At 48.0% G+C, this 9,906-nt stretch overlaps 1 non-coding gene across 1 annotated transcript; it reads left to right on the top strand.

The window, feature by feature from the left end:
* The first annotated feature begins 8,875 nt into the window (after positions 1-8,875).
* Positions 8,876-8,993, top strand: LOC121827734 (small nucleolar RNA SNORD22). Its single transcript, XR_006070039.1, has one exon. It is a non-coding gene; the product is annotated as a small nucleolar RNA SNORD22 (small nucleolar RNA).
* The last annotated feature ends 913 nt before the right edge of the window (positions 8,994-9,906 follow it).

Below are 9,906 nucleotides of genomic sequence, written 5' to 3'. Positions count from 1 at the left end.
GGTCCCAGTTTACCTGGGCAAGCATCACCAACCCCACCTCCCACCCCTTCTACCCCAGCTGCTGAGGGCCAGTGAAGAGATACAGCCCCAACTTGAGGATCTGGTCAACAGCTGTTTGCCTCCTAGAGGAAATAGATACTGCACAAATAGGAGATGGAAGGGAAACTGGGCGGGGACAAGAAACCCCAGCTGTGGGTAAACTGAGTTCAACTGATTGGTCAGATTCAGGCCTCCATGGGGGATAAGGCCTGCCAGGAGTTTTTGTGATTTCTCTCCAGATGACTAGGACTGGTGTGTTAATGGGAATATGAGTGGTTTCACATGCATACTTGTTTGGGTTTTTGTTGTTGTTGTTGTTGTTGTTTTACACATCTTGGAAACTTAAATATTTCTTTTCGTGTTCAGAACACCATTGAGATGATGAAAAGCACCCCAAACATATTCTGTGTGTGCCAACTCCCTCCCTTCCCCTGCCCCAACCTACACACCCCCAGCCATGGCAGACGCCACTTTGAGCAACCGTCCTTTAGGAATGAGGAAAGATAAGACAGGTGGCCTGTCGCCAGGCTGAAGGAACTGGCTCAGCGGCAGTGTGGAAGAGAATGCTCTTCTGCAGCTGCACCCCACCCAGGGACGCGGGAAGCACAGGCAGCCCAGAGGACAGTAGGCTCAGACATCTGTGGAGACAACAGCTACGGTGGCCGCTGGAGCACGATGGCATGAGCTTTGGCCTCCTCGCGTTCCAAGGGCGCCGATCTGCAAGTCTCTCTGCTCACAGCAGAGCTCTGATAATCTAGGCTAGCCCAAATCCCTGCTGCAGGCTGTGTGGCATTTCTACCCCGGCACCACTGGAGCTGGAAACCCAGCTAAGCAGCTTTCACACCCCAGTTCTGCTGGAGCTGGCTGTCATGAATGAGGTATGTTTTGGTCCCAGGTTTGAACACACAGAGGAACCCAAAATATCCCAAGTGACTGATGTGAGCTCAGTCCAGGGAACAGGACTTCTGGGGTAATGTGAGGAGTCATGGGCGGAGAATAGCACAGGAGAACAGGCTCTCCCACTGTCTGCAGAACCCTGGGTTGCTCTCAGGTCTGAGCTAGGCCCACAGCCTCCACTCCCAGCCCAATGTGGCCATGTTCTTGTGGTATTATTCTCTGGATGACCTCACCCTGCCCTAAGCCTCTGTTCAACATAGCCAAACTTGGTGAGTTTTTATGCAGAGCACTTTCAGATTGTTCTTAACCTCATCCAGTTAGTCCAAAATGGCCCACTGTAGCTAGAGTTTTCCTTCCTGGCCCACAGTCAGGACAAATCTCTGTCACCCGCCAGTCCCACAGCCGCTCAGACCCAACCAAGTAAACACAGAGACTTATATTGCTTCAAACTGTATGGCCATGGCAGGTTTCTTGCTAACTGTTCTTATAGCTTAAATTAATCCATTTCGACAAATCTATACCTTGCCACGTGGCTCGTGGCTTACCAGCATCTTCACATGCTGCTTGTCATGGCGGTGGCTGGCAGTGTCTCTCTCCTCCGCCTTCCACTTGCCAGAATTCTCTCAATTCTCCTCTCTGTTAGTCCCACCTATACTTCCTGCCTGGCCACGGGCCAATCAGTGTTTTATTTATTGACCAATCAGAGCATTTGACATACAGACCATCCTACAGCAGCCCACTGAATGTTCTTTGTACAGCAGAAGTGGTAACATCTACCTTCGTGCCTCTTCCTGAGCCCCTGCAGAGGAACCAGCAGTGGGCTGCACAAGAAGAAGAAAGTAGGCATGTCGACCACAGGACCTTGACACAGACCCTGAAACACCTTCATTCCCTGCCACTGATACAAGGCCATTAGCAGCATCCAGTTGGAGTAGAGTTCTCTGTCTACGGCAAAGTCCGTGGTGTTCACCAAATGTTCTGGTTGCTCTCCTCCACTTCTCGGCCATTTCCAGTATGCCCAGCTCTGTCACCAGTGTTCTAGGGGACGGTAAGAAGATGCTGTGGGTCACTGGGTAGAGAGCGGCAAGTCCTGAGTGGGTCTCATTCTCTATTTCCATGCCTCAGTTTCCAGGGTCATTCTAGCCCTCCAGAGCCGAGTGACAATGACAAGCAGAACCCCACTAACACCATCACCCCAGTTCATAGTGGATAAGTAATAGATGCAAGCAACGACCCCTTTGCCTTCCTGAGACCCCTGGTCACAGTTAGCTTCCGTTGTCAACCTCACACCTGGGAAGAAATAACCTCAATTGAGGGGTTGACTCCATCAGATTGGCCTGTGGGCATGTCTATGGGGTGTTTTCTTGGTTGCTAATTGATGCAGGAGGGCCCAGCCCACTGTGGGGTGGTGCCATCACTGGGGGAAGTGGGCCTGGACTGTATACGGAAGCTAGCTGAACAAGAACAGAGAGCAAGCTGGTGAGCAGTGCTCCCCCATGGTCTCTGCCCCTGCTCCTCCCTGAGCTCTTCCCTCGGCTTCACCGCGATGATAGACTAAAAGCAGGACAGGACAACCAAATAAACCCTTTCCTCCAGGGTGGGCTTTTGGTCCATGTCTTATCAGAACGACAGCAAGCAAGCGAGAACACACCCTGATACACTGCCTCTTCTTCTCAATCCAAACTGAGAGAATGTCCTTATTCCCACAAGTCTCAGCCACCCACCCATAAATATGAGATGACAGCCACAACAATGTGAAGGGAACATTTGACCAAAATGCAGTCTGCCTCCGTCTTCACATTGCCGCCTCCTTGCCGTGTCTGTCTCCAAGCTCCCTCTGCCTCTTTTGGATGCATACCATTATATTTAGGGTCCACCAGATAGACTCCTCCTGTGAAGAAACCTACCTAAATCACATTTTTTGGACACAGAAAGAACTCTTCACAGGTCCTACAGATTAGGATGTGGGCACATGACTCGGCTGAAGAGTAGGGCACCCTTCTGTCCTGGCACCTCACAGAAAATGGAATCTCCATTCCGTAGTATTTGTTAAATAGATCAGGAAATAGTAAGCGAATGAATGGTTCCTCAAAGGCTTGGCCTCATCTGTAACGTCTGCTGATCCTGCCCCAGGCTCACTCTCCATTCCCACTTGCTGATTGTGATTCTGATCCTAGACTTCCCTTCCCACCACAGGCCTGGGGATTCCTCAGCTACATCTTTATGACCCGTCCATCAACTCCACTGCTCGAACTGTGTGCACATCCCAACTGCTCTGCTCTCAGGCCTCCGCGAATTCTCTGGCACAAAATTAAATGTTCCTTGAGCAAATATGTGAGTTCATACTAAATTAACAGCAAGAAATAGGAAAAGCATTGAATTGCTGCAGTGCCTACCCCTGTACATTTCCCTGGATTGCAAATACTACGTTGGGTTGGTTGCAATGCTCCTCGGTGTCTAGGAAAAGGTGCACTTGGCCCGGAGCCTGCGGCCTGGCACTGGCTCAAACACGGGCAACACGAATTGTTCCCAGTCATCCTTTGGGCGCACACAGACTGAGCCAATCCCTGTGGGGTCCAAGGCCTTGCTCAGTCAGAGGGGAGGATTAATCAACACTGGTAAGGCTTCTTTCTTTCCCCAGTCAGCAGGAGCTCTGGCTCAGAGGGAAGCTTACCAGATGGAAGGAAGGCTGGAATCCAGGCACCACCCCACACAGAATCAACACTCTTAATTATTAGTCACGTTAAGAGTCAGCATAACTGAGCAGAGAGGCCAGGTATGGAGACCAGTGTGGCAGGGACAGGGTGGGGTCAGCACAGTCTCTGAGCTGACCTTACAGACGTATCCAAGATTGGTCTGCTTTTCTCTCATAGGCGACTCCAACGGAATCCATCTTCCTCTTGTAGATAAGTGAGAGCTTTGTTTGGCTAAATCTTGGGCATAATCCAAGGTCTGCATTCTCAGTCAGGCAAGTCCCTGGCTGCTGTTAATGTTAGGAGAGACTGACTTAAAGGACCATCAGCTCGCAGCTTCTGGTTGCTGCCGGCTCTCACCAGCACGAAGCCATTCGCTGAAAGGGAAGAACATTTGGTAAAGGCACAGAACTGGGAGCCCCCCACCCCACCCCTGCAGTCGTCAGTGGAGAACACAGTCGCTCCAAGTGGAGTGCTGACATCAAAAGTCCAGCCAGCACCCTCCTTATCCAGCAGGCATGACACAAATGCACATTTACTCGGAAGGTCTGGGCTCCCTCAGGAGTCCTGGGCTTGCAGATCAAAGCTAAGACCAGCACTCCTCCTGTCAGGGGAACCAGAACCACTGTGAGAGAAACAAGGACAAAATGACCTTTTAGCAAAGAGGCAGCAGCTGGAAAGAGCTGGGGCTCTTCCTGTGAAGTGTGAAGGCCAGACCTGCAGACAAAGGGATGCTCCTGCTCCTACACACTCCGGCCTCGCCGCCCCGACCCTGGCCCCTGCTGACAGGGTTAAGCCATGAAAGGGTCCCATGTTTCTAAACATGAGAGTGCACACCTCCCCCCCTCCCACACACACACACCCAACACACAGCCGTTTTACAATTCCTCTTTGCGGCTTTCACACACACTGTCATTTAAAGCTGCTGCAGCTTTCTCTGGCTAGCTGCCTCTCACTGCAGCCCTCTCAGCAGCAAGCCCGGAGATGCGGAGAGGAAGAAAGCAGCCTCCATTGACCGTGTCTTCACACTAGTCAAGTGTATTAGCCTGACATTTTAGAAACGAAGGCACGTGCCCTTCTGCATACAAATAGAAAAACTACTGGGGAGTGTACAACAAAACCTAAACCATGGTGCTCTGATCTGGAGGAGGGGGAGAAAAAAGAAAACAGACCTTGGCTACATGTTTGTTTCGTTGGATTTTTTTCTTTCTGCAGTGTTCCTATACACATTGCAGTTAGAGGAAATCAATGTGGATATTTTATATCTTAAAGGGGAGGAGAGTGAGTTTGTTTTTGCTCCTTACTTTGCCAGGGAAACGCAGGACAATGTCTGGTGTGTGTGTGTGTGTGTGTGTGTGTGTGTGTGTGTGTGTGTGTGTGTGTGTGTGTGTGTGTGTCTAGTAACAGTGAAGCGTGCATGGATGTGAGGAGAGAGGTGGCACTTGGGTTTTGCCTTCCATCTGCAACCCCCTGCTGAGTGAAGACGCCATCTGCATTCTGGCTGTGCTGAGAAATAGTCAACACCTCTTCCTCCTCTCACAGCTAGAAGAGTATCAGGAACCTGTCTGCCACTGGGGACTAGGCTCCTTCTGGTGTGCGCCAGGAGTCTTCATGGAAAAGCTGCTTCCTTCCTTCGTGGTGCTTGAGTAACTCGCCGACGACATAACTAGCAGGGACATGAACACAGTCAATTAACCAAGCAAACGAAACACATTCAAGGAAATAAACAAGAAAGCAAAGGAAAACCAGAGAGGAGGAAGTAGGAGTGTTAATATGCTGTACATTACATTGACAAAAGATTGGAAGCAAGCTAACTTTATAAAGAGAATTAGTGGGGGAGGGGGTTCCTCTCTGCTCGGGTTATTTACTTCTGGCAAGGACTTCACGGTAGATGCTGGCATAGAAAAGGAATACATGGGGAATAAGAATTCACGGGTAGGTAGGAAGCATGAGAGGCTAGGTGGATGTGGATCAATTCTGTAAGCATTAACCAGGGTCCGGGAAGAACTGCTCCAGCTCCTGCTGCAGCATTCTCCACAACCTAATACCTCCACGGGTCCTACCTCCCGAGGACCCAACGTCCACCACATGGGTGTCGGGGAGTCGACTACATCTAAACCACAGCTGTGGAAATTGCAAAGTAACTGAGGGAGAAATGGAGCTAACTAAAGGCCCTGACACCGAGAAGCATGAGCCCAGACAAGGAAAATACAATACAGAGAATCCCAGCTTAGAAACATAAACTCTCAAAGAAGAGTGCGCATTTCTCTTCTGTCTCTAAAGGAAAAGGCACAGTGGTCATATATATATAACAGGAAAAATTGCAGCAAAAAAGCAGGCTAGCAACATTTTCTGAACTTTCTGACACCCGGATTCACAAGGCAAACATCTATCCAAAAATAAAGAGAAACAAGCTACATATATGGGGAGGGGGGGGGCGGGGGCGGGGCTCGGGCCGGGGCTCGGGCCGGGGCCGGGGCCGGGGCAGCCACACCTAGGCAAATGGTGCCAAGTGCAAATCCAGTGCTAAGATTTCACTCGAGTTTTAAGAGTTAAAGGCTGGAGCATCTCAGTGAGAGTGTGAAGCTCCTACTGCCCACAGACGGGAGGGCAGGAGTCTAAAGCCTTCTTTTCGGGGAGCGTCACTCTGTAAACCCCACCAGACACTGAAAAATCAGGGGAAATCCCGAGAAAGCTTTTGTCCAGAGAACACCAGGGACATTGCAGAAACCCCCAGATCCATCTTCCTGTGTTCTACATGGAAGGGTTTTCATCATGGGGGCGGGGGGGGGGTGTTAGTACCTTCAATGAGATCTACCAGTGAGAAGGGAGCAGCATTGTTAATGCCCCACCTGCAAGGAAAGGCAGGGCCATGCTCTACGATGACCAAGGCTTCTGAAAACAGGTGCACTTGTGAGAGCCACAGCCCCAGGACCCAGGCTCCCAAGCCCTGCCTGAGACTGAAGCTACAGCGGAAATCTGAGAGCAACACGGTCATCACCCACACAGTAGCGGACATCCGTGTCAGTAGACCATGGAAGAAGAAACGACGTTGGGAGGGGCATATGGGAAGAATGGGAGCGGCGGCAGAGGGGGGGTGGGGCTGGTATGATCAAGACAAAGCATGCACATACATGAGAGTCTCAAAGAAACAGTACAAAGGACAAAGTAAAATAGTGCAAAATAGAGAAAATATGTTTGTGGAAATTTCTCTCTAGGGAGAAAGAGCAGAAATCTTCTGGAAGAGTAGTGACCACATCCTCAAACGTAGGGAATCATTGAAGAAACCCAAAGCCTGTGTTGCACCCTGGGTTACTCAGCCCAGCTCCTCCCTAGGCCTGTGATACCCCACACTCAAGCCTGGAATACAAAAGACAAATGCCAGTCTCCAAGCATTAAAAACACTACTTAAGTATCTTTTGTTGTTAAATCATTCAGACACATGCACATATTCACACTTACATATATGGCAAAAGATATGTTTTTCCCCCTCAGGGCACATTCTGAGAAGACAAAATAATCACCAGTAATGGATTTGGAACTCCTCAAAGAAGAGAACAGAACAGGATAGATGAAATTCTTCAAAGAATAATGGCTAAAATTTTTCTAAAATTAATGACACTAACCACAAATCAAAATCATAGAAAACATCTAGCAAAACAAATACAAACACCCACAAGGTACATACACATATCTAGAGTTATCATCTGAAAACTGAAGGGAAAAGGGAAGCGAAATAAACAGCCAGGCAGGTGGTAGCATTAGTGACAGAGACAGTATAAAACCACGTGAGATGTCACCATGCACCTAGCAGAGGAATTCAACAGCCTGGCAATATCGAGTGTTGGTGAAGATGTGAAAAAAAAACAGATGACAGTGTTTGATGATACAAAATGGAATGGCTACACTGGAAAACCATTTTCTGGTTACATGTGAAGATAGACTCTTACCATACGATCGAGCAATCCTAAATCTAGATGTTTATCCTAGAGAAATGGAAATGCATTTGTAGAAATGTTTGTTGTGACCCTACTCCAATTCCAAAACTTGCAAACAACTCAAGCATCCTTCAGTGGGTAAACAAGCAAACGCAATGCACTTCTCCCATGAAGTGGGATGGCTCAACCATGAGAAAGAATCAACTATTGATGCACATAGTAGAGATGCCTTTCCAAGGGTGCTGACTAAGAGACCATCTCAAAAATCCAGACGCTATTTGATGCCATTTGTATGATAATCTGTCTGAGTCAAGGCTACAGAAAGGGGCAGCACCTCCTTGCACTGGGTCTTGATGGTTAGGGATGATCAGGGGTCCAAATGGCAGCATCAAGAATTGTGGATAATAGAACAGTTTGTATTCAAAATGTGGTTTTTACACAAAGATATATGTATTTAAAATCACACAACTGTATCTTCAAAGGATCAGTTTTATACTGCGTTTATTTTTTTTTTAAAGCTTTAGAACAAAAGAGGAAATAGAGACAGAGATCGATTTTATAACCAGGAAACGTGTACTCTAGCTAATGAGCTTGCTCTTCGGTGACCTTTGAATTAATTAATTCAAGTCCTGACTTTTTAATTATGTGGGACTACCTTGATTCTTAGCAAGGTTCTGTTTACATGGCAGCGTAGTGGCCTTTGCCTAGCTACCTGGTGTCATGCAGTTTGCACTGGGTTTGTGGTTTGCTCGGCAGAAGGATGGCATTCCAGTGGTTAGAGGGATTAACAGCCGCGTGAAGAATGGATATAACATGCAGCTAACATGTTTTGGTTCATTCTGGTTTCACTGCAGATTCCCGTTGAGTTGTTAATTTATGTTTTATTCTTTTGATATTTTTTTCTCTTGCCTCCAAGCTATAGGAGGTATATAGCCTTCTGTTAGCCTTTGCTTCAGAGGACCTCGGAGGAGGGACTCAAGTCAGCTATTCTTCTTGGCTTTCCTTTATGTAAATCTGGACTAACAGAAGGTATGATGGTTAGGATTAAGAATGATGGGGCATCATTAGAAATCCTCTAGGGATAGCTCCATAACCCAGAAGCAGAGAGGATGAAACTTTCCAGGTTCTAACAACTGATCGGTGCCCTGAGAAAAGTTGGGGAAAGGGAAGCAAACTGTGCCCCAAGAGACACAGTTTTGGGCTTAAGGTCCCAGCTGTGGCTAAACTTCCAGACACTAAAAAGCCCTTATGATTGGAACAATGATGCAAAGATGGCCAGGGCTCACCAACCCATCTGCTTAGCAAGAATCCTTTGTTCCCCACGTCTTACTTCCCGTCCTAGCGCCAGAGCCTGAAAAGGTGAACCCACCGGGGCTGGCTGGAGGAGAAGAGGAAAACTTGTTCCTGAAGGAACTGTCTGAGGGATTGAGTTTCTGTATACAGACAGGGAAGAATTGTCAGTCAATGAAAAGCATAAGGTGGCTTGTCTCTAATTTAAAAAAAAAAAAAAAAAAAAAAAAAAGAATCTTCTGGAACCATGGCCCAACCTACCACAGACAAGACCAATGATGAGTGGAGTTAAATATTCTGCCAGTCCAGGCAGGTAAGGGCTTGCAATTAGATTCTCACTTATAGACAGCAAAAGTTCTATAAAATTTCTTGAATATACCCTATCAGGGCCCTATCCCTGTGCCTTCAGGACTCATCAGTTTCCAACTGCTGAAACCCCCCAGAAGGTGCCTGAGGGAGGCCAGGCTACTGGGTTGGCTCCGCCTACAGAAGGGCTATCCAAGAACTTCCTGCCATTATCTTCCTTTGATTCTGTCTCACTTCAGTGGTGACTTCCTACACTGATGTCATTTTCTGTGTTAGTTTCTCATCGCTGTGACAATCCCTAAAGTAACAACTTCAAAGAAAAAATATTTCTCTCGGCTCAGGGTTTCAGAGACATCAGCCCCTGGTGGGCTGGATCCATTGCTGTCAGCCTGAGTCAGCCTGAGCATCATGGCAGGGAGCAGATGATGAGGTAGAGCTGCTCATTCATGGTGGACAGGAAAACAGAAAGGACAAAGGGTGAGGGGCAAGATAGAATTCTTCAAGGTCCCCACCCCATACACACACTCATACACGGGGACCTGCCCAGCCCCCCCTCCTACCCTCCATCACATTTCATTAATGCCGTCATTTTATGAATCCATCAACAGATTAATTCATTGATAAGACTAGAGCCCTCAAGATTCAGTCACTTGTCAAAAGTACATCAGCTGTCAGTCAAGTTCCCCAAATACAGCCTTGACTGGAACTCTCAGATCAAACAATATATAAACCGCTATTTAAAC

The sequence above is a fragment of the Peromyscus maniculatus genome, chromosome 2 (genome assembly GCF_049852395.1).
Source record: "Peromyscus maniculatus bairdii isolate BWxNUB_F1_BW_parent chromosome 2, HU_Pman_BW_mat_3.1, whole genome shotgun sequence".
Lineage (NCBI taxonomy): Eukaryota > Metazoa > Chordata > Mammalia > Rodentia > Cricetidae > Peromyscus > Peromyscus maniculatus.
Note: the sequence above shows the minus strand (reverse complement) of the source record. Positions and strands in the feature narration are given on the sequence as shown.